Genomic DNA, 23729 nt, shown 5'->3' with positions numbered 1-23729 from the left:
GCACTTTTACAGCTGAAAGAGAGATCTGCCCAGATGTCTGGGATGTGCACTTGTGGGTGGCATCTGATTGTAGGCTGACTTGGTGTTTCCTGCTGGGAGAAGAACAATTGGGCACTATAACTAAACAACAATTGAGTGAAGGTCTCATTAACCAATGAAGAACGGGTCAGAGCTGCATACAGCACAGACAGTATTCCTATTAGCAATGTTATGAAAGGACAGGGACACTGGATTTAATCACATTGAATCTGGATTGAGCTAAAGCCCAGGTATTGTAGTTTAAAGCATTGCCAACAATATGTCTTGTAGACAGCTGCACTGTCAAGCTAGGCCTAGTGAGGAGGCTCTATGCCACACAAGCCTGGGAAAGCAAAGTATAAGAAACAAGTTTGCTACAGAAGAAATGTAGTTTAAAGCATCCCTTGGTGAGGAAAAGAAAAGTGAAGCAGCAGCAATAGATTGGAGAAGAGAAATTGTTTCAGCCTTCCCCAGTAGGGAGAACAGAGCCTGGCATCTGCAATGCATGAGACTCCCCTAGTGGGTGGCCGATAGGTCATAGGCCATTGGGGTCTTGGGGATGTTTTAAGCTCAAGCCATCACTCCCAAGATTTTCGGGTGGGTGTTGCAGCCCGGGGGTGTGGAGAGACAGGATTGGTTAGTTTGGTGAAGAGGTGGGGTTTAGATTAGCATCGAGGATACATAGTGAGTGAGGGCATTCAAAATTGAGCACTTGGCAGGAGAGGGAAAGTTTCTTGGACTTTACATTTTTGTGAGTTTATGCTTGCGACATATACACAGTGATTGCAAGGATGAGTGAGCAGAGCAAACGTGTGATTGAGGCTTGTTGATGCTGTAAGCCGAAGGGCAGGCAGATTTGATGCAACCCGGTGCCCTCGGCCGGGCCTTGGTACCTAGGAGGCCGAGGCTGCAAAGGAGAGCAGCTAGTGGGGTGGCGGCAGCCGTGATGCTTTGCTCGCTGCCCAAAGATGTTTTGCTCACCTCTGAAAGAGAAGTTGAGAAGGGCAGGGAATGCAGCGTGCGATAGGAGTATGGTGGAGACTGGTGCTGAGCCCTTGAACGGTCGGCCCTTGTGTGCGCGAGGCTCTGTTGGGCTGATGTGGTTTCTAAGGTTGGGGGGGGGGTAAAGGGTTGGGGGGGTACTGGCACGAATTGTTGAAAGAAGCGGCTTACCTGCTGCCTTTGCGAGGGACGGCAAGAAGGCGTGAACGGCCCTGGGCATCCCGCGGGAGGGCGTGGATGGCCATGAGAAGGCATTCTCCGCTGGAGATGTGAAGCGCTCTGGGCCTGCACGGGCTCGCGGCGCACTGTGCGAGGATGTGGGTCTTTGGAAGACTCGGGTCTGCCGTTAGAATAATTGGCGAGGGCCACAAAGGCACATGGGAGGCTCCAGCGAAAATTGTTGGTGCATCAGGGAGGCTTAAGGGGACAGTCCTTGGCAAGGGAGGTTTAAAATCTCAGGCCCCAAAAATTTGCTGAACAGTGCAGTGCAAGGTGGAAGTAGGGACGGAGGAGAGGCAGCCTTGGACAACCGGTACATTCCAGATGGGAGCTCAAAGTGCACAATGCATGAAAAAATGTGCAGGGACATGGCCAACACTTTTTGAGAGGAGTACGCCTTACAGGCAGTGATGGAGGTGACAGTCAGTGGAGTTTGTTAAGGTGACGCATTTCCCTGAGTTGGGCAGTGGTACTTGGGGATATGGTGTCCCAGGTACAGGCTAGCATGGGATTGGGTCAGGGGAAAGAGGGACAGGAAGGGCCCCTTCTAGCAATAATGCAGTGGCTGGGGGCAGCTGGCAGTGGGTTCCAGATAAGGTTAGGGCAGGGACAGCGGTGGCAACTCCTGCTTGGGGAAACACAGGGGAATACATTAAGGCCTTTTTAGGACAAGCGGGAGAGCTAGGGAGAGTTTCTGTGCAGGGAGAGCTAGGTGTGGCTCACAAACCCTACACAGAAGGCAGAGCACATGCTCATGCGGTCATCTCTGGGACATTTGGGGACTACACTAAGGAAGCAGGGAGAAGGCTTTCAGCAGCCTCTCTGAATCAACAAGAATGGCAAGCCAGACCATCAAAAAGATACATTGCGTCTGATGAGGGTGGTGAAGGCAAAATATCTGGCATGAGTGGGTGTAGTTATGGTGATGTGGATGAAAGAATGCCAGAGATGTTGGATTATGAGGAGGATGATGATCTGCAGGAAGGTGAGCTGTGGGACACTGTCCAGGAAGAGGCAGACTGGTGGTTAGCACTCAATGATTCGTGTCATGGGCGTCAGGTTTTGAGTGATAATGCACCAGTCAGTGTTTTGCAGGCTACAATGAAGCCCGCAAGGACAATGGACTCAGGACTGACTGGGCAGTCCAAGGATGAGGCTTCACGGACACGAAGAAAGGCTCCAATATTGAAAGCAGGTGTGAAGGATGGGGCACAAATCAAAATAGGAAGTTAGTCGGTGGGGGTGGGCACAAGGGACAGCAACAGGGAGGCAGGGATCCGGCTGGTGAAAGGGAAATATGTACAGGACCAAGGTACATGTGAGGATGGTAAGGTGCAGATAGTGAATAACGAGGACAGATGGGCACAGTAAGTGGTTGGGGATAAGGCAGCAGACAAGGATCAGGATGGTATAAAGGAAAGCAAAGAGATAAAGCAGAAATAATTACCCCACACAGGCATTACAAAGCCCTTGGGGCCCATTTGACAATGGCCACCAGAGAGAGGAGTTTGAAAGGTGAGTACATAGAAATGTTTCACCTTTTACATAGAGAAGTGAGGGCTTTAGAAGGGTCCAAAGTAGACGAATACGAGTTGTCCAAGCACCCAAAAATGCCTGTAACTATTGAGAACTGGTCAACTGCATTTTTGATATATGTAAGGATGTACTGTGAAAAATTTCCAGAGAGATGTTTGGCAATATTCAAGTATCTGGATGTGGTATGCAAGGCACAAGGTACGTTTAGTGGTTGGGGGTGGGTATGCTACAATGAGGGGTTTAGGGCAAGGTTGGTGGATGACGCAGACAGGGTGTGGGGACAACTCGACAATACATTTTTTCTACAAACGATGACACCGTCACAGCCGGTGCCTATGACTTACACGGTTAGCGGTTGGCCAATGATTTACAAGTCCTTTCGGGAACCCCCCCATGAGGGGGTGGAGTTTGTTTCTCTGGGAAGGGACAGTCAAATACATCTGGCATGTGCTGGGCATTCAACATGTGCAACAGAGAATATTGCTGCTTCAAGCACAAATGCTCACAATGTGAGTTCAGTTCTACAATGTGACCCTCCCTCAAACAAGGAATAATCCTCGAAGATGACACGGGGGACAGTGGCAGTCACTCAATGGGGGTGAGGGGGCAAATCAGCAGGCTGGGAATGATAAGGCAGAGGGCTATGTGGTCCCCACAACATGGGAAAGGGCTCATACTCCACTCAAATTGTCTCGATTGAAGTATTGGAGGAGATGCTGTGGACTACTGGAGGGAAGCGAACACCAGCTCAGTGGTTATGAATATTGTAATAAGTTGGGGAACGAAGGTCCCCGGGTGCATCGCTGGGCTGAGAATTTGTGTTCCGTCGAGGGACAAGAGGAATTTGTATGGAACAAACTGATGAAAGAGGTGCAAGAAGGGAGGATGGCTGGCCCTTTTCCGACATCTTGGTATCTATGTGGGCTTTTAACCACACCCACCTCACACCCATCACTTTCACTTGTTCGTGGGCTTGCCTTTCAAAAATCCTTTGTTTTCCTTGGTAAATGCTTTACGCTGGTCCATCCTTGGAGTGGTTTTATTAACGCCTTGGGGACCGACACTGTTACATGGATAATTACATGTATGCTTATATGTCTGACTGCAAGCAAACTTCTTTCTCCTTTTGTGTGTCTCCTTTGCGCTCATGCTCATGGCGGTTGTGGCGCTTTGAATCGGCTTGCTTATGTCAACTGTTTTAATTTAAAACTTTCCTTACATGTGTGGCAAGAAAAGTCCAGTTAGGAATTTACAACACTAATAGCTTTAACTCGAGCAAACATGAGACCCTTTGCATTACAAATGCATGTTCTGAATGGCTGTTGCAAGATTTGATTATATCTCCTATAGGAGTAGATCCAAAGATACAACCAGGTGAGTTTCGAATGATATAGAATCTTTCCCGGCCAGAGGGCCTATCTGTTTATGATTTCATCCCTGAGGAGAGGAGAAGGATACATTATGCATCAGTGGAGTCAGTGATCGCCTTGGTACGTAAGACTGGTAAAGGTGCAGTGATGGCAAAGTGTGACATCAAATCAGCTTTGCAGCTGTTCCCAGTGCACCCAGAGGATTTTGAACATCCGTAAATTCAGTTTGCTGGTTGCATATTTGTTGATAAAGCCTTACCAATGGGCTGCTTCTTCTCCTGTTCATTGTTAAAAGCCTTCAGTTAAGTTGCGATTTACAGGTTCAGCACCTATGACAATACTTTGATTACTTTTTCCTGGTGGGAGCACCAAATGCAAATGTTTGCTTTGAGAGATTTCAAGATTTGTTACAAGACATAGGACTAAAAATAGCCCCAGAAAAAAAAACATGGGGCCAGGTTGAGGTGTTGACTTTCTTAAGTGTTGAGCTGGACACGATACAGATGCAGGTGCAGCTGCCTGAGGATAAGAAGGTGACTTTGTTGAAGTTATTAGAGTTAATGTTGAGACAAGAGAAGGCGAAGGTCAAAGACATACAGGTGCTGAGGGGCATCTAAACTTTGCATGTAGGGCAGTAAAAGCATAAAGAACAGATAATGGATAGAATGCAGAACAAATCAAACATTCACACCCAGTCACAAATCTGGGTTTGATCCATCATTTGTTTTTCACGCCATTCCAGTTTGGACCCAGTCATATGCAAATCTGTCTTGACCCTGTTCCCCTTGGGAACAGTCCAGCCCGAACTGCCAGGCCAGGTTCTACCTGGACCAGAAACAAGCATCCGGTTTTGAGGGTATCACTCCTCTTCCGCCAGGCTAGCTTGACTCTGGTGGCATGGCGAGCACAAGACCCACTTCTGGGAATACCCTTCCCACTTAGGGTGACAAATGCAAAAAGAATAGATGATGTATGGAATGCAGAACAAATCAAACATTCACCGCAAGTCACAGATCTGGGTGTAATCCATCCATTTTGTTTGCTTGCCATGGCAGTAAAAGCAAGCCACACTTTTTGTCACAGGCTGGGTTTGGCTTTGTCAGGCATGGCTCTTCTACATCACAGAACCAGGCTAAAAGCTGGAATGAAAGAACTTATAAGTGTGTGGAATGTCCATGGAAGGTATGAGTGAAGAATCTGAATGGCCTTTGGAACCGTTCTCTAATGCAGTAGGTGGTGTAGGTTTTGGAATATAATGGCTGTTGGAAAGTGGGTTACTGGCAGTGGTAACTATGAACCTACCACTGGCACGAAGGCCACTAACCAAATATAGGTTAAGTACAGGTCCCAGTAAATTAGCCCCTTGCTCAATCCTTGGTAGCTATAACTGAGCAGGCAGGCCTAACTTAGGAGACAAGAGTGTAAAGCATTCAAAAACACAAATACAGTAAATACATGAGGCACAACACATAATAAAAATCCCACACCAATTTATAAAAATAGGGTATATTTTTATGAGTAAATAGACACCAAAACATCAAAAATCCAATGTAGGGAACCAGAGATCTGAATTTTAAAAGAATAAACACTTTCTAGCGCTTAGAAACACTAAGTGCCAACTTTACCAAAATTCTCCAGACTTCAGGAGGTGTTTCCTGAAGTCCTCCTTGCAGGTAGAAAAGGTCCAAAACACAAATGCAAGAGTCTGGAATCTCCGTGTGGGTCCTTGGAACCGGAGTTATGAATTTTTTAATGAATGAACACTTCCTATTGCTCAAAAACACAAGGCGCCAATTTCACTAAGATTCTCCAAACTTCTCCAATCTTCAGGAGGCGTTTCCTGAAGTCCTCCTTGCAGGTACAGAGGTTCCCAAACACAAATCCAAGGATCTGGAATGTCCTAGATGGTCCTTGGAAAGTTGGACCACAAATCCCGCAATGCACCTGGCCAAATCCTTAAAAGTCCACTGGATGCACTCCGGGCTGGGGACTTTTGCTGGGGGATGATGCAGGTGAAGCTCTGTTAACCTGTAGCTGCAGTGAGTCCACTCCTGAGTCCTTCTTGAAGCAAGGCACCGTCCCCAGGGTTGTAGTACCAGATTGTGCAGCAGGCACAGTTCACTTAGAAGTGCAGGCCAAGGGTGCAGATCCAGATTCCAGCAGGACAATCCTTCTTCCTCTTGTAGTTTCAGGCAGCAGATCTGAGAGGCTGTGCACCTCTCACATATTTATTCCCGGCTCCTGGGCATCAGGACGGGGGGCGCCCAACCAATAGAATGCAGAGTGACGCCCAGATGCATGACCACTTCCTGAAAAGTGTGGCATATTCCTGCCCCAGAAAGCACAATTTTTCCAAAATCCATGATGTCTGAAACTAAGAGCTGACTAAACCATCCTCCAGTGTGGCTCATTTCCATAGCTCTCCTCCTTCTAACATCTGCAAATTCCTTCCTTAAGCCTAGTATCTGGCTGTGGGGTCCAGAAGGTGGGGGTTAGATGATCTGGCATTCTTTCCTGTCTTTCTCTCCTTTGAGGCTGTATGTTTTATTACCCCTCCCCCTGTTCATGCATTCCTGTGTAGCCTCGAGCTGCCCTTCACCAGATATGCTCTCCCCTGGACAGCAACTTATCACTTAATCAAGCAGCTCTGCTAACCCTGTTAGCACTGACCAATCAGAGGGGACAGTCAGAAGGCTGTATTTTGGCCTACAGAAAGAAAAGTCTTATAACTTATTTTCTGTACAAGTTGTGATAAATTCACCAATGCCAAATTGCTGGATTTATCAAAACAAATCTTTTAAGACCTTGAATTACTTTTCTGTGCTTTTCCTCACTATTATTACCATGAAAATATCATATAGCTATGATAGCCTATGAAGGCAAGTAACTATAGTGGGGGGAAATGAAATGATCAGTTTTTCCCTTACCTGGGTTTATAAAACCTCTTTTATAAGACCCCTGCTTATGGTTACATGACCCCCCGCCCGTGGGATACCTAGGGGAGGTCCTAGGGGTACCTAATATGTGAAAATAAGGTAGATCATCACATTTAAAGTGCCCACAGCACCAAAGTCGAATTGGGACACAATTTCCATGTAAATGTAGTCTGCAGAGTCAGGCTGCATTTTAAAATGACAGAAAACCTTCAGCAGTGCCCACATTCAAAGGGCAGCAATTCTGCTGGGTCTCTACTTCCATGCCCTATTATGTATGAGGGTCTTATAGGTAGCTGGCACCCCCCTTGCCACATTGTTTACTAGGGAGCTACAGGGGCTGTCATGCAAATGGTAGAGACAGGCTGCAAGACAGGTCTGCATTCAAAAGGACAGGAAGCACACAGCAGTGCACACATGCAAGTGCAGAAATTCTGCTAGGCCTCTAATCTCCATGCCCTATTATATAGGGGCTTATAGGCAGATTGTACACCCTTGCCCCATTATATACTAGGGACTTACAGGGTCTGTCAGGACAATCAAAAGGTTACCCTAAATACCTAGTGTACTCTACTACAAGTGTGTGTTTTAACATAGCACTGGCCTGGGTCTGGCTAACAGAGTCCAGGGCACAGTCAGAATCAGTTATCATCAGCACCAGTCAGCAACAAAAAATTGGGGATGAACAGGGCAAAAAGAGGACTTTGCAACACTGGCAAGAACAGAGGTATGTGGAAGAGTAGCCAGAAAATTCTAAGAATGGCGGGCGCAGCATTACATTTGTGGAATTCTTTCCTTTGCTGGCAGTGTGCGTCTGAGGCAGTGAGTTCCTAAAAAAAAAAGTACTGTTTCAAATAGACAACTTGTCTGTGGTGCATATTGTGAGTAGACAGTCAGCAAGGGATCTGTAGGTCCTTAAGGTGTTGAAAGTGTTTTTTCTTCAACGTTCGCATTTCAACGTGGTTTGCAGGGCCAGACATGTTGCAGGAGTGGACAACAGCATTGTCGATGCTCTTTCTTGTTCTCAGTGGCAGAAGTTCCATGGGTTAGAATCTGGGGCAGAGGAAGAGAAGACGGTGATACTGGGGTACCTGTGGACCATTGGAGACAGAGTTTGATGCAACTAATCAAGGGTTCTTTGTCTGAGTCTACATGGAAAGTGCACAGTCAAGCGTGGAAAGAGTTCAGGGAGTCAGGTGCTCGGAAAAGGAGACTAGCTGATCAAGAGTATCTGCGTAGAAAGGATGTGATGAAATCCATCTTGGCCATGATTGACAAAGGATTGTCATCTGTGATAACTTCGGGCAAATTGGCGGGTTTAGCATTCTTTGAAAAGTTATATTGAGGGTATGAGCTGACAGCGGGTGAACTGAGTAAAAGACTGTTGGAAGGTTGGGCCGGAGAGCAGGGTCCAAAGGAGAGAGAGCGCGGAGGTTGATAGTGTTACAGCTGTTGAAAAGAGTGGTTAGAGTGTTACCAAAGGTCTGTTTGAATGAGCAGGAGACTTTGCTGTTTGCAGTAGTAATGGCATGGTTGTTTTTTGGAGCATTCCGGCTGGGAAAAGTGATTGGGAGCAAGTGCTGGTCCCAAAATCCAAACTAGATCAGAATGGCAGAGGGAAATGTGTGACACTGTGAAGTGACCCTGACAAGACGGTATGCCTGATTCAGTGGTGGCATGCATTTAAGAATGGGTTGGAGTTGGAATGTCTGTTTTCAGCATGCGTCAGGGGATAGGGTGTTGCCGGCACAGGTACTTGGGGTTTTGCGAAAAGCATTGAAAAGATTGAGACTGTCAGATAAGGAATTTGGAACACATTCCTTTAGGCAACGGAAGCTGAGATGATGGGTTGGAAAGGGCAGGAAATTAAAATAATGTTGTGTTGGAAATCAGACTGTTACAAATGACATATGAGAGTGGGACGTGGTGTGGGGAGTATCTTTAATGTGATCTTTTATCTGTTATAGGTTGCATTGCAGGCTGCAACGCGAGTACATCGAGGCCTGGATTTGTGGGCATTCCTTCGTCACGTGGGCAGCGCAGTAAACTGAGACTGGACAATTTGACAGACAGCTGGGTCTCAGTAGTTCAAAAGTACAGTGGAAATGGTATGTGAAAGGGGGAATGCGATGGAAGGAGCTGCTGCCTAGATAGGAAGAGTCACAAAATAATTTTCATTGTCCGGATGTACTTGTATTACATTAAGGAGAAAATGATATGGTGCAAATAAAAGGTTTGTTTCTTATGCAGAGAGTTAAAGATGATTTGATGGAGACTATGAGGATGTGGTGTGGTACCACTGTAGTTTGGACAGCGTTCATACCCAGGAGATGTGGAAGGACTGCCAGAAAGCTGGTGGCGGTCCACAGGGCCAGGAAAAAATGCAATCAGGACATCAGAATGTTTTGCAAGAGAGAAGGGGAAATGATGTTAGAGCATGGGGGTATCAAGTTTGAAGAAAGGCAGTTTTTTAGGGATAATGGTGTTCACTTGTCAGTACTAGGGATGGATTTGTATTTGTTGCAGTTGAGGTCAATGTTGTCTACCTTGTTGAAGGAAGTGGGCTTAAGAAGGTTGGCGGGGTCTGAAAAACTTCAGGAGTTTTGCTGGTGGCGGGTAGTTGGGACAATTGTGGGAGTCTTTACACAAAGTTGGACAGGTTATCATGGTTCAAGGAGGTCACACAGGGGGAGAGGGAGGTAGGGTCAAGTTGAAAAGTGACAGGAAGTCAAGCGTTTTATGACACTGAATACTTTTGTGCGTGAATTTTGATGTGAACAGAGAAAAGTGAAGTGTGAGGGACAAGAGAATGGAAGGGTGAATTATTAGGGGAGAGGATGGATAGGTATAACATTCTATTAGTGAGGATGGGTTTATTTAGTTTGTATGGCTAGCTGCCTTTCCCACATTATACGTGTCTCAAGTGATGTTATGAGCGCTGTTCCGCCTGATGGGGTCTTGTGGGTGTTTTAGGTACAAAGCATCATCCACAGGGTTTTCTGGCGGGTGGTGCGGCCCAGGGATGTAGAGAGACAGGATTGGTTAGTTTAGCGAGGGGGTGGGGTTTAGATTAGCGTTGAGGATACAGTAGTGAGTGAGGGCATTAAAACTTGAGCACCCAGCATTTTTCTACCGCCTTCCTGCCCTGGAATCAGGAGTCTTTTAGAAATAGTGTAACTGAACCACAGTTGATTGGATGAGTGGGTCAGGATCTGGTATTAGTGAGGGAGGTTTTTAGTTTGGTGTAAGGAAGGTTTATAGGTGTTTTGGGGTATGTCGCTGATGAGCATGTGCACTGAAGGGGCGGGTAGTTGGGACAGTTGTGGGAGTCATTACATGAAGTTGGAAAGGTTATCATGGTTCAAGGTGGTAAAAGAGGGGAAGGGAGGCGGAAGGGTAAAGTTAAAAGGCGACAAGAAGTCAATTGGTTTATGACATTGAATAGTTTCATGCGTACATTTTGATGTGAACAGAGAAAAGTGAGCTCTGAGTGACAAGGGAATGGAAGGGTGAATTATTAGGGGATGACGAGGGGATGGCTAGATATAACATTGTATTAGTCAGGATGGGTGTATATAGTTTGTATGGCTGGTTGTCAAGGTTGATAAGAGTTATTGTTGCACCTGCTTCATTAAAGCGCCCTTTCTCACACTATTCGTCTCAAGTGTCTTTATGAGCGTTGTCCCGCCCAATGCAGCACAGGCCTGTGGCACAACCAGTACTCACACTCTCCCATGATGAGTGAGCAAAATGGCGGGGCACTGAAAAAGAAGTGACAAGTGGCCAAATCATCACCCATGTTCATAAGAAAAGACATGAACTACTGAAAGGAAGCTCCACCCCTCATCACTGTAGGAGAAAACATCTCCACTTTTCACACAGTGAAATATGTAAGGGCTTGGCAGCTCTAACAAAGGGGACAGATAGACTAAGTGAGAGGTGAGCAGGGTGGGTGCAACAGCTGGAACTGGCATATCAATATAACTTTTTAAACTTAACTGTCTCCAATTCAGGTTTCTGAAAATAAAAAAATGTAGAGAATTTTTTTAAGAGGTCGTAGAGTCAAAGGGTTTTGACTTATTTTCTCTGGAAAATGGGGGTAACTAAGGAGCAGTGATGGAGTGGGGGGCTCCTTACAAGCAGCATCTCTCTATAGCATGGAACAATAATAGTTAAGTTAGCACATCATTTCCAACTATATCATCATCTCAAAGGCAGCTCTACGGTTCTTTATGCATCTTTCTTTCCTTGTTTCCATCTTCATTTTCGTAATATTTTCCTTCTTTCTTTCATATTCTGAAATTGTTGAAACCATGCATAAGTAAATCCTTTAAAGGTGAGCTATCTCACTGCACACTAAAGGATGGAAAATCTTGGATATACATGGAAGCTAGTGCTCAACAATTTGTAAAAGAATAAGTGTCAGGCCCAAAATGTTGCTCAGAGGCCCATGGCTGGCACTATGGAACGTCTGCATGCCAAATACCAAAGCTGCATTGTCTTGATTCCACCTCATACCTCTTCAGTCCACTACCAGGTACTCCCTGCCATCTAATTTTTGGAGGTTACTGATTCATGGTCTAATGAGGGAAAGTAAGTGCCCCAAAATGAGTGCCGATGGGCCACCTGCAACCATCGGCTCAAATAAAGCCCTGCTGACACTTCTAAAATGGATGGGGCACATGCTGATATTTGGGCTCCTCTATTATCTGGGTGAGATTTCATCCCATCACAGGAGAACGTGTCTCCGTAGACCTTCACACTGGTTAACAAAAGTCACACTTGTCCAAGAGACCCACAAAATTTGATCAGGCTTCATCATGTTCTTGGCTCATGCAAAGTGCCAGAAAACCATCACTGCAGTACAGCCTGTTCGAAAGACCTTGAATTATGTTGTGAATTTCCTCGTGAAATACCTCAGTTAATGGCAAGACACCAAAACTAAGTTATGCACATCAAAATAGGTCCATGTAAGAGGTAAGTTGTATGTGAGCCATATGCAAATCTTCAGATATTTGCAGGTTGTAGCTGAATGTCCTTTAGCAGCATAGCCAAAACTCCATGTCAATAATTACAATAATTGTGACTTTAGTATCAAACAAGATTGGCATTTTTATTCCACAGATCCATATGTCCTGCAGAAGTTATGTGATCGCATCCTAACCTGTCATCACGCTATTTCAGAATGAGTATATTTTGAGATGCTCCTCAATGCACAATCTGTAAGTTACCAGAAGAGTCATTCAAGGCATGGCTTCTGGTGGTGACATCTCATGTCATGATGTGGCTAATGAGATGTGGGCCAGTAAAATGTTGGCAGTAGTCTTGTTTGGAAATGATCTCTTGACGCACAAGTGTCAAATTTCCCTTTGAGCACCGGGCATTCAACTCTACATGGGGGCATGTAGTAATATTGGTGCTTTGTTACCTTGCTTTTCTAGCCAAAGAACAGGAGTCATTAACATAGTTCTCCTCAAGAGATCCTGGTAAGGCCTGTGGTCCATTACTACTGCTTATATACCATTGTGTGCATTGACTGGACCATAGCCAGTATGTCCTCTGGCTTTTGCAGCAATATGTTCCTGAATGTGAAGCCTAAAACTGGCAAGAATCTGCAACTTCACCATCCTATTGCAGCCATATTTGTTGTTTGTTTGTTTGTTTATGCACACTTTTAGACATGTGATGAGAATGTCGGTAATCTCCCCAGAGTTCTTCCACACAGAGTGGATGACATGACACTCATAATTGAATTTTTCTGGGGTAGAAAAAAATCATCAGATTGTCCTTAATCCATGATATGAGTCAGTCTGTGAATCAGAAAAGTCAGAGATGATGTCCTAAGAATCAGGTGCACTGCAGTGCTTTGGAGACCCCTTCTCCACACGTCATCTTTCACACCCATACCATCAATGAAAATATAAAAAAAACTGATCCAGGGACATCAACGTGGACATATTTACTAATTGTCTGTTGCGAATAAAGGGGGTGTAATGTTGCCTCTGTGCCTTTGCAGTTTCATGGTGCTTCCATTCAGTGATGAATACTCACTCTTGGGATCAGATGTTCTCAATCTGTGATCTGAGGATGCCATAGCAGCAGCCGGACCACATGCATTAATAACTGAGCAGCACGATGAGACAACTCAAGTCACATACATGGCTGTAGGGTAGCCTTGTTTTCAAAGTCACTGCCACATAAAATGAATGTTGCAAGAACATACACTTTATTGTAACAATATAAAGAAGACACTATGTGCTTCAGCACAGTGTTTATATTTGAATGGGAGGACAACCACATGAGTGTGCTCTCTGTGGTTGACTGCTATCCGCCTAACCAGAATGCAGGCATCGGAACTAGTGTGAACATATGCACATTATAGATGTGCTTGTGGGACAGCAGTACAGAAGGGGGCACCTGAACAAAACAATGAACAGGAGGGGATAGTTTAGGGGATTGAAGGTTTGCAGGCATACAGGAGGGGCCACCTAGTTGTTGGGAGAGCGACAGGAGAAATAAGGCAGCACCACTGAATGATTGGGCTGCATGTGCAAAGGAGGTGGGGGATACTCAGAGTTGACTATACTAAACATAAAAAGGGCTGGAGGTTGAGAGTTAAAGGCTGTCATGTTTTAGGCGCCATCCATGGCTGAATTTAGAAAGCATTGGCTATGTGTCCCAAGGGAACATTTTATGGCATGGGCAAATGAGAAATTGTCCAGGAACTGCCCTCTTTTTCTGTCCCACTTCATTAAGGGCTTATCATGTGGCTACCTACGTCTGCCAAGTTCTGCTGCATGGTCTGTCATCTGCCAGATAATCTTATATGTTAAGTAAACAAAGATTTTTCAAATGCTGTTTTTTAAGTAGGGTGGGAAGATGTGATGAGACTACATTTTGCAGACTAGGTTGTTCTTACATGTTGTAACTGAGTGCAACCTTCTCAATATTATGTATAATGATCGTCAATGTAGTACAACATTAATTCTCAATGAGTACCATAAAATATGGCAGGAGGAACAACTGTTATTTATGACAAATAAAAATTCATAAACTGTGGGATGAAACTCATTCATAGGGGAAGAGAGTGCACATTTTATTCATGGCAATGACACTGGGAAGCAGAAGCTGAATGTCACTATACTGGACACTGGTCCATGCGTACTGATGATTACATATCAATACTTTGAGAACGAACTAGGAAGAATGGCATATTTGCATGCAGTATTTATTTACTCTGGTCCAGAATTTTTGTTATTGCATTAACATTATTAACCCCTTCGCTGCCAGGCCTTTTCCCCCTCTGTGCGAAGCCTTTTTTTGGCTATTTGGGGCAGTTCGCGCTTAGGCCCTCATAACATTTTGTCCACATAAGCTAGGCAAGCCAACTTTGCGTCCTTTTTTTCCAACATCCTAGGAATTCTAGAGGTACCCAGACTTTGTGGGTTCCCTTGAAGGAGGCCAAGAAATTAGCCAAAATACAGTGAAAATTTCGTTTTTTTTTTTTAAATGGGAAAAAGTGGCTGCAGAAGAAGGCTTGTGGTTTTTTCCCTGAAAATGGCATCAACAAAGGGTTTGCGGTGCTACAATCACCAGCTTCCCAGCTTTCAGGAACAGGCAGACTTGAATCAGAAAACCCAATTTATCAACACAAATTTGGCATTTTACTGGGACATACCCCATTTTTACAATTTTTTGTGCGTTCAGCCTCCTTCCAGTCAGTGACAGAAATGGGCGTGAAACCAATGCTGGATCCCAGAAACCTAAACATTTCTGAAAAGTAGACAATATTCTGAATTCAGCAAGGGGTCATTTGTGTAGACCCTACAAGGGTTTCCTACAGAAAATAACAACTGAAAAAGAAAAATATTGAAATTGAGGTGAAAAAAACATCACTTTTTCTCTACGTTTTACTCTGTAACTTTTTCCTGCAATGTCAGATTTTCGAAAGCAATATACCGTTACGTCTGCTGGACTCCTCTGGTTGCGAGGATATATAGGGCTTGTAGGTTCATCAAGAACCCTAGGTACCCAGAGCCAATAAATGAGCTGCACCCTGCAGTGCGTTTTCACTCTATACCGGGTATACAGCAAATCATTTGCTGAAATATAAAGAGTGAAAAATAGCTATCAAGAAAACCTTTGTATTTCCAAAAAGGGCACAAGATAAGGTGTTGAGGAGCAGTGGTTATTTGCACATCTCTGAATTCCGGGGTGACCATACTAGCATGTGAATTACAGGGCATTTCTCAAATAGATGTCTTTTTTACACACTCTCTTATATTTGGAAGGAAAAAATGTAGAGAAAGACAAGGGGCAAGAACACTTGTTTTGCTAATCTATGTTCCCCCAAGTCTCCCGATAAAAATGATACCTCACTTGTGTGGGTAGGCCTAGCGCCCGCAACAGGAAACGCCCCAAAACGCAACGTGGACACATCACATTTTTGGAAAGAAAACAGAGGTGTTTTTTGCAAAGTGCCTACCTGTAGATTTTGGCCTCTAGCTCAGCCGGCACCCAGGGAAACCTACCAAACCTGTGCATTTTTTAAAACTAAAGACCTAGGGGAATCCAAGATGGGGTGACTTGTGGGGCTCTGACCAGGTTCTGTTACCCAGAATCCTTTGCAAACCTCAAAAAGTGGCTAAAAAAACACGTTTTCCTCACATTTCGGTGACAGAAAGTTCTGGAATCAGAGAGGAGCCACAAATTTCCTTCCACCCAGCGTTCCCCCAAGTCTCCCGATACAAATGATACCTCACTTGTGTGGGTAGGCCTAGCGCCCGCTACAGGAAATGGCCCAAAACACAACGTGGACACATCACATTTTTTCATAGAAAACAGTGCCTACCTGTGGATCTTGGCCTCTAGCTCAGCCGCCCCCCCCGAGCGACCCTTGCCTACGGGGTTGCTCCCCCTGCGTGACATTGGCGCCAAAAAAAAAAATCCCCTGTGTCTAGTGGTTTCTGCCCCCTTGGGGGCAGATTGACCTAAAATCGGCCAATCTGCCCCCAAGGGGGGCAGAAATGGTCTAAACACAATTTGCCCGCCAGGGGAGCGACCCTTGCCTAATGGGTCGCTCCCCATCTCTGAAAAAACAAACAAACAAAAAAAAAAAAACACACATTTTTTTTTTGCCCTGGCTCCTAGAGGTCCTAATAACAATAGGCCGAATGGCCTAAAATAAATTCCCCCCCCCACCTCCCCAACCACCTCCGGGAGCGACCCTTGGCTACGGGGTTGCTCCCCCTGCGTGACATTGGCGCCAGTAAAAAAATCCCCGTTGCCTAGTGGTTTCTGCCCCCTTGGGGGCAGATTGACCTAAAATCAGCCAATCTGCCCCCAAGGGGGGCAGCAATGGTCTAAATACAATTTGCCCCCCAGGGGAGCGACCCTTGCCTAATGGGTCGCTCCCCATCTCAGAAAAAACAAACAAAAAAACACACAAAAAAAATTGCCCTGGCGTCTAGAGGTTTCTGCCCTCTCTGGGGGCAGATCAGACTAATAACAATAGGCCGATCTGCCCCCGGGGGGGGGCAGAAATGGCCCTAAATAAATTTGCCCCCCAACCCCGCCCGGGAGCGACCCTTGCCTATGGGGTCGCTCCCCCTGCGTGACATTGGCGTCCCCAAAAAAATCCCCGGTGCCTAGTGGTTTTTTGTCTGCCCCCCTTGGGGGCAGATTGGCGTAACAAAAATCGGCCGATCACAATTTGCCCCCCAGGGGAGCGACCCTTGTCCAAGGGGTCGCTCCCCATCTGTAAAACAAAAAAAACAAAAATAAAAATCCCTGGTGCCTAGTGGTTTCTGGCCCAAAATAATTTCCCCCCCAGGGAGCTCCCCTTGCCTAAGGGGTCGCTCCCCTTGCGTGAAATTCACGTAAAATAAAAAAACTCCCTGGTGCCTAGTGGTTTCTGCCCCCCCGGGGGGCCGAAATGGCCTAAATATAACTTGACCCCTAGGGAAGTGACCCTTGCCTAAGGGGTCACTCCCCACACCTAAATCAAAAACATAAACAAAAACAAAAGAAAAAAATATACATATCCCTGGGGCACCTCTGGGGGCCCCCCTTTCTGCCCCCCCTGTGGGCAGATCGGCCTAATAATAGGCCGATCTGTCCCCAGGGGGGGGCAGAAAAGGCCTTCCCAAAAAATGCCCCCCCTGGGAGTGACCCTTGCCCAAGGGGTCGCTCCCTTATGTCCATTTCAAAAAAATAAATAAATCCCTGGTGTCTAGTGGGCGTTTCAAAAGCCGGATTGCAAGCAATCCGGCTTTTGAAACGCTTGGAGAGACTTCAAAGGGAAGGAAATACATTTCCTTCCCTTTGAAGCCTCTCTTTGCCTCCCCCACGTGATCGAAAGAGAAATGCTTTGCATTTCTCTTTCGATCGAGCTGGAAGCTGAGCTTCCAGCACGATGGGGGAGGCTCTGTGACATTCAGCGCGTGCTTGCGCGCTGACGTCACAGTGGGGCGGGGGGGGGTCAGGGGTGGAAGGGGAAGGGCTTCCCCTTCCATCCCTGCCTTTGGGGGGGTGGGGGGGAAGCACACAGAGGGAGCTCCCTCTCGGCTGTGTGCCGAGGACGTAGTGGTTACGTCCTCGGCACAGCAGCACTGTGCCGAAGGACGTAACCACTACGTCCTCGGCACAGAACCGGTTAAAGTGTCAGTCTCTCGCTTCTCAAGATCTTCCAGAACAGGAATCATATAGAAGCAATGTCATTTCTTTACACGTTTCTGAAGTCATCATTTCTTTATATGCCCACTTACTCAATAATAATCTTCCCGCAAGAAGATCGAGACGCACATCTGCGATATGTTAAGGAGCATGGATGCAAATTCTGGGGACATTTATTTATGCTGTTCTGTTTGCCTAAATACTGACATTATTTCGAAGGAAGATGCTGATGCAATACCTACTCTGCTCCTGCACTCCTACCTCCTGTGGGCTGCACTCTGCCGATTCACAGTGGTTGGAAGTTCCGGAAATATTCAATGTGCATGAGTAGGCAAATAAAATACATCCTTTCCCTCGTTGATGAGAACACCACAAGGACCAACTTCACAACCTGCATGATCAACATGGCCAACTGGATCTGGGAGAACTGCCTAAAATTCAACGTGGACAAAACGGAGATCGCGATCTTCAGAAACAAGAGCTCTCTGTGGGACTCCTTCCGGTGGCTAGCAGAAGTGGGACCCACGGCCACCCCCACAAACCATGCGAGAAACCTTGGGATCATCCTAGATGACAAACTCACAGTGTCTAAACAGGTGAATGCCATGACCTCCTCCTGCTTCCTTATACTCAGAATCTTCAAGATCTTCAAATGGTTACTCACATACACAAGACACACTGTCACCTAGGTCGTCATAACCAGCAGACTTCGCTACGGTGATGCTCTCTCCGATGGCATCTCTAAATAGCTCACTCAAAGACCGCAGACCACTTAAAAATTGTCACCAGACTCATCCTAGATATGCCCATAAGCACTCATATCACGCCTCACCCCATAGCACTACATTGGGTACTCATCCAGAAATAATGCCAATTCAGTCTGCTTGTCAATGCCTACAAAGTCTTCTACAACACTGGCCCTTCGTACCTCAACAACTGTCTTCAACTCCAGCATCCAACCAGACATCTACCCTCAGCCTTCCTTGCCCTCACACGAGTCCCTGCACCTGCAGAAGAAAGTCAGGAGGATGCTTCTTCTCCTATATTGCCAAGACCTGTAATGACCTCAACAATACATCAGGACCTACCCATTTCAACACAACTTCTGCAAGAAAGTAAAGACCTGGCTGTTCAGATAGGAGCTCCACCAGACCTTTGCTCTTCTCCAGCACTTGAATTTCCTCATGGGTGATAGGTTGTGCTCTACTAATCAATTCAACATAACATAACCTCCCACTTCATACCATCTGCTGAATGGTACAGAGCAAGAGTAAAGGGAGACATCCCAGTACTCCTTAGCAAGCTTTGAGGACACTGGGGTTATTAGTTTCCCCTTACTCCATAAAAAACATTTTAAACCAATGGGGACAAATGGTGCATTTCGTAGATCAATTCGCAAAGAATAAAGTCATAAAGGTACATGCTTTGCAGGATCTTCTATGCAGACGCTTATGAAAGTGTCACTCCTTTCAAAGTAATGTCTGAAATATGGGGCCAAGTACATCACAAATTAATTAATTGGAAAATGCAACAAGTTTTGCAGGCAGTTGTTAAGTGGGCTTCATTAAATATTCCAGTACATGTATGGTGTGCCAGAGAAAACTCATCTTTTCCATGAGGATTTTGAGGTGCTCCTCCCACGCCAATAAAACAAGTAAAAAAAATTAGAAAAATGCAGTATGTTTCAGTCCATTTTTCCTAAATAATAGTTACAAATCTTTAGTTTTTAAAGGCAGTTCAAATAATCTGGATGCAATTTTACGTAGCCTTTTCAAGATTAGGCTCATACAATTAGGTCCCGCTTGACAGTCACTGACGTTATGTGATCAGCCAAAAAAAAAAGAGCTTTAAGAAGTATTAGGCTCACATGTTCGTAGCCATGATCATAGGATTTGATTAGGCAGACGTTGTGGGTTTCACAAAAGAGTGCTTGTACCGCACTCCTGTTGGCTAATAGAGTGTTTCTCCTCACCTAGTATGGCTGCCACTCTCAAATGTAATGATGTGTTTGTGGTCAGAGATTACTATTCAGGTAGCAATACTTCCACATCGAATCATACGTAAACTGCGGGGGTCATGGCTGCTTTCTCACTTTTCTTCTTGACACCCCACATCCCCCTTTCAAAACATACCTCATGTGCTGGTTCAGTCATATGTAGCGGACCACTACTAAATTAGAGGCCAATGGTGGTCTTTTGAGGCTTGGGTTCTGTGGCTTGCTGAACCTTTGTCCCCCTCAGCCAAATTTTTGGCACTCACGGTTGACCAACTACAGTTGCTGAGTCTGCTGGGAGAGTGTTGTTGGGGGAGGGTGTGTCACTCACAGTCATTGCTGGATTGAGAGAACTCCAGCAGAATGCATGCATGACTTTAGGGCTGCGGGGGTTGGCAACTAGTCAGCTTATTCAATTCTCTACTCTCCTTTGTGTAACACGTGAGGTACTTGGTGTAGGAAAGTGCCCCTTTTGGCATGGTTACTCCCCCCCCACTTTTTGCCTGATATCTGATGCTAACTTGACTGAGTGTGTGCTGGGATCCTGCTAACCAGGCCCCTGCACCTGTGTCCTTTCCCTAAACTGTACCATTGTTTCCACAATTGGCACACTTCTGGCACACAGCGAAGTCCCTTGCAAAAGGTACCAGTGGTACCAAGGGCCCTGTGCCCAGAGAGGGTATCTAAGGGCTGCTGCATGTATTGTGCCACCCTAAGAGACCCCTGACCAAACACATGTACACTGCCATTGCAGGTTGTGTGTGTGTTGGTGGAGAGAAAATGGTGAAGTCGACATAGCATCTCTCTCTAGGTGCCATGCCCACAAACCACTGCCTGTGTGCAGAGGTAAGTCACCCCTCTAGCAGGCCTTATAGCCCTAATGCAGGGTGCACTATACAACAGGTGAGGGCATAGCTGCATGAGCAATGTGCCCCGCATTGTCTTAGTACATTCTTAGACCCTCTAAGAGCAGTGTAGTCATACTGAGTACATGAGCTGGGAGTTTGTCATTACAAAATCCACAGCTCCATGATGGCTTCATTGAAGGCTGGGAAGTTTGGCATCAAACATCTCAGCTCAATAAACCCACACTCATGCCAATGTTGGATTTATTGTGAAATGCATGCAGAAGGCGTCTTAGAGATGCCCCCTGAAATTCATCCAACTCTCTAGTGTGTGGCTTACCAGTCTTGGCCAGCCTTCCACCACCAAACAAGAATCTGACCCCATGTCTGCAGCTTCAAGACTCCTGCTACAAGAAGACGACTCGTCCCGCAGGACCAGCGACCTCTACAAACCCTCAGACGACTGCCTGCCTTCCCTAAAGACCAGATCTCCTGAGGACAGCAGCCCTGTCGACAAAGAAACCTCCAACAAGGACTCCAGAGCACTCCGGATCCACGAGTCCTGCCCACTCTGTACCCGACACCTATGGCCTGTGTCGATTTGGACCACTTGACCAGAGAAAGTCCCCAGGTGCCTCCGACCTTAAGTCCACCCTGGGTTGACCCCTCCTGGCCACCACAACAACACCTGCAACCTGACTACAACCAGATCTGGTGAAGATACTCAACGTCTGAAGGTACCCCTGCACCCGCAGCCCCCTGGCCCTGTGGAACCCAGCCGACGGTCCATCGACGTCCAAAGGAACCTCAACTTACCTGTCCAGCCGTTGGCCTTCTTCAGCCGACCTCCTGGACCAAGGCTGCAGCCTCATTGTGAACCCTGAGTTCCTCATAGGAAAGCACTGGGCACCCAACACTGTGTTTGCACCCTGCATCTGGCCACCCCTGTGCCACTGAAGGTGTGGGTTTGGTGCTTACATGTGGCTCCCCAGTACTGATCTAAACCTCCAGGGCCACAGCCTTGATACCACAGGTACTTACCTGCAAACTGTTCTCTTTTGAGCACCCAGTCTCCAGAGGATTCCATTGGGCGCCCAACACCATCTTTAACCTCTGCACCTGGCCGGCCCCGTGTTGCTGGTGGTGCACTTTTTGTGTCTTCCTAAACTTTGCCCTAGGGACATCTTAATCCCGAAGACTGGACCGTAAGTCTAGTACTTACCTATAAACTGTGTGTGTACTTTCTCCCTCAGGACTGCAAAACCTTCAATGAGAATTGCACTATGTCGACTTTTGATATTGAAAAGTATTACTTACCTGAAAACTGTTTTATCTTTGAATTACAAAGAAAAGTGCATTTGATACTTGAAAGTTGTACATTCTTGAGACTGTACTTACCTGGAACAATGATCCTTTTGTTTCTAGAAATAAAATAAAGTATATTTGTTGATACATAAAACTTTGGACTTGAGTTAGTCATTGAGTGTGTGTCTCTTTTCTTGACTGTGTGTGCACAACAAATGCTTAGCACCACCCTCTGATAAGCCTAACTGCTCAACCACACTAACACAAAAGAGAGCATTAGTATTATCTACTTTAGTCTCTGTAAAGCGTCTGGGGATCCACTGCCCTCGGTGCACACTATTTCTCACTTTGGCATGGTATATACGAAGGCAGCTTCCTCCTCTAGGGTTTATATTACTTATCCCACAACCCAACTGACGAAGGGGCAGACCAACTGGGTGTTGAAGCAAACTGGTCACTTGTGGTTCTCACCTGAGACTCATAGCTTCCTTGTCCCAATGTGTCTGCGTTTGATGTAGATGTAGATGCAGATATTACTTTGGATGAGTGTGACACTGCCATCTTGTGTGGTAAACATGTGGGTTGCAGGGATTGGCCATTTTGAGTCGAGAAACCCAGAATGTTGTAGACCCCATCTTGTGTATTTGGCAATTGACTGTTTTCCATATTGAGCAATGAAGATAGCTCAGTAGGCTAAAGACACCTTTTGCTATTGCAGACCTTTTGACCGTTTTAAACTACCAATTTGATTTAACAAATAAACCACTGCCAGGCCAAAAGCTCTATTATTATCAAATATAAATTACCCCCAAGATGGGCCCAAGACAGCCCATAGGGAAGAGTGCATTGTAATTAAAAAGTTGGACATGTACTTTTAAGTATTACATGTCCTGGTACCGAAAAACTCACAAATGTGTTTTCTCACTAATGTGAGGCCTACCTCGCCCATAGAATAACACTGGGTTACCTTATTACACGTAACAAGAGATAACTTTTGATTGGAAGCAAGTAGGAAAGTCATGTTTGGTGTCTGAGGAATTGTAATTTAAAATCCTCTTTAATGGTCAAGTTGGATTTCAAGTCTCAATTCTGAGAATGCTGTTTCAAAAGTTGGCATATTCTTGTCCTAACCCTTTGGTGCCTGCAGCCTGTTCCTGGTCACAATACTGGGTGTAGTCGGCCTTAGTGTATTCTTCCCAGACAGCCACACAATAGAGGGACTAGGTGTGCCCGGATAGGCTTTGGCAGGCAGGATCGGGGGTGGAGCGCTTCACAGGCCTACTAGCACTTCAAGAGACTGTGCCCTGCTCTCACTCAAAGAACTTCACACTAGCCTATGGTGGCTGCAGACAGGCCGGGACCAGGGCAAGGAGGCAGAAAAATGTCTGACACTTCTGTGAAAAGAAGCCTTCAGAAGTTTCTCCCACTTCCAAGGAGGCAACATGTATACAAAATAGGCCCTCAGACACACTCTTCAGTAGGCTTGCCTCCTGATCAGTGGTTCAGGGATAGAAACAGCTTTAACCATCTTAAACGTGCACCTGGACCCTGTCTGAGTAAGCCCAAACCTTCCAATTGGCACCCCTCACCCAAATAGCCCAAATCCAAAACTTGGGACTTGGAAATGTTGTGCCCAAAACATGCTCTGAGACCCGGGAGAAGACTGGGACCTACCTGCTCAATCTGCCCAAGCTGCATCGCCTGTTAGCCTGACTTTGCAGCAACTCCTGCGCCATTCTCCACAGCAGCAACTCCTGTTCAGCAACTTCTCACAGAAGGGGCATCCAGCTTCCTTCAGCTATTGTCGGCTCCAGCCTACAACTTTGGCCTGCTG

General features: G+C 46.1%; 1 protein-coding gene across 6 annotated transcripts in view; it reads right to left on the bottom strand.

The window, feature by feature from the left end:
- The window catches only part of LOC138286506 (caspase-1-like), a 264088-nt gene that overhangs the window by 14939 nt on the left and 225420 nt on the right, over positions 1–23729 (bottom strand). The window lies entirely within an intron of this gene.

This window comes from Pleurodeles waltl, chromosome 3_2, assembly GCF_031143425.1.
Source record: "Pleurodeles waltl isolate 20211129_DDA chromosome 3_2, aPleWal1.hap1.20221129, whole genome shotgun sequence".
NCBI classification, from domain to species: Eukaryota; Metazoa; Chordata; class Amphibia; order Caudata; family Salamandridae; genus Pleurodeles; species Pleurodeles waltl.
The sequence above is the reverse complement of the archived record's forward strand: the minus strand, read 5'-3'. Positions and strand labels throughout refer to the sequence as shown.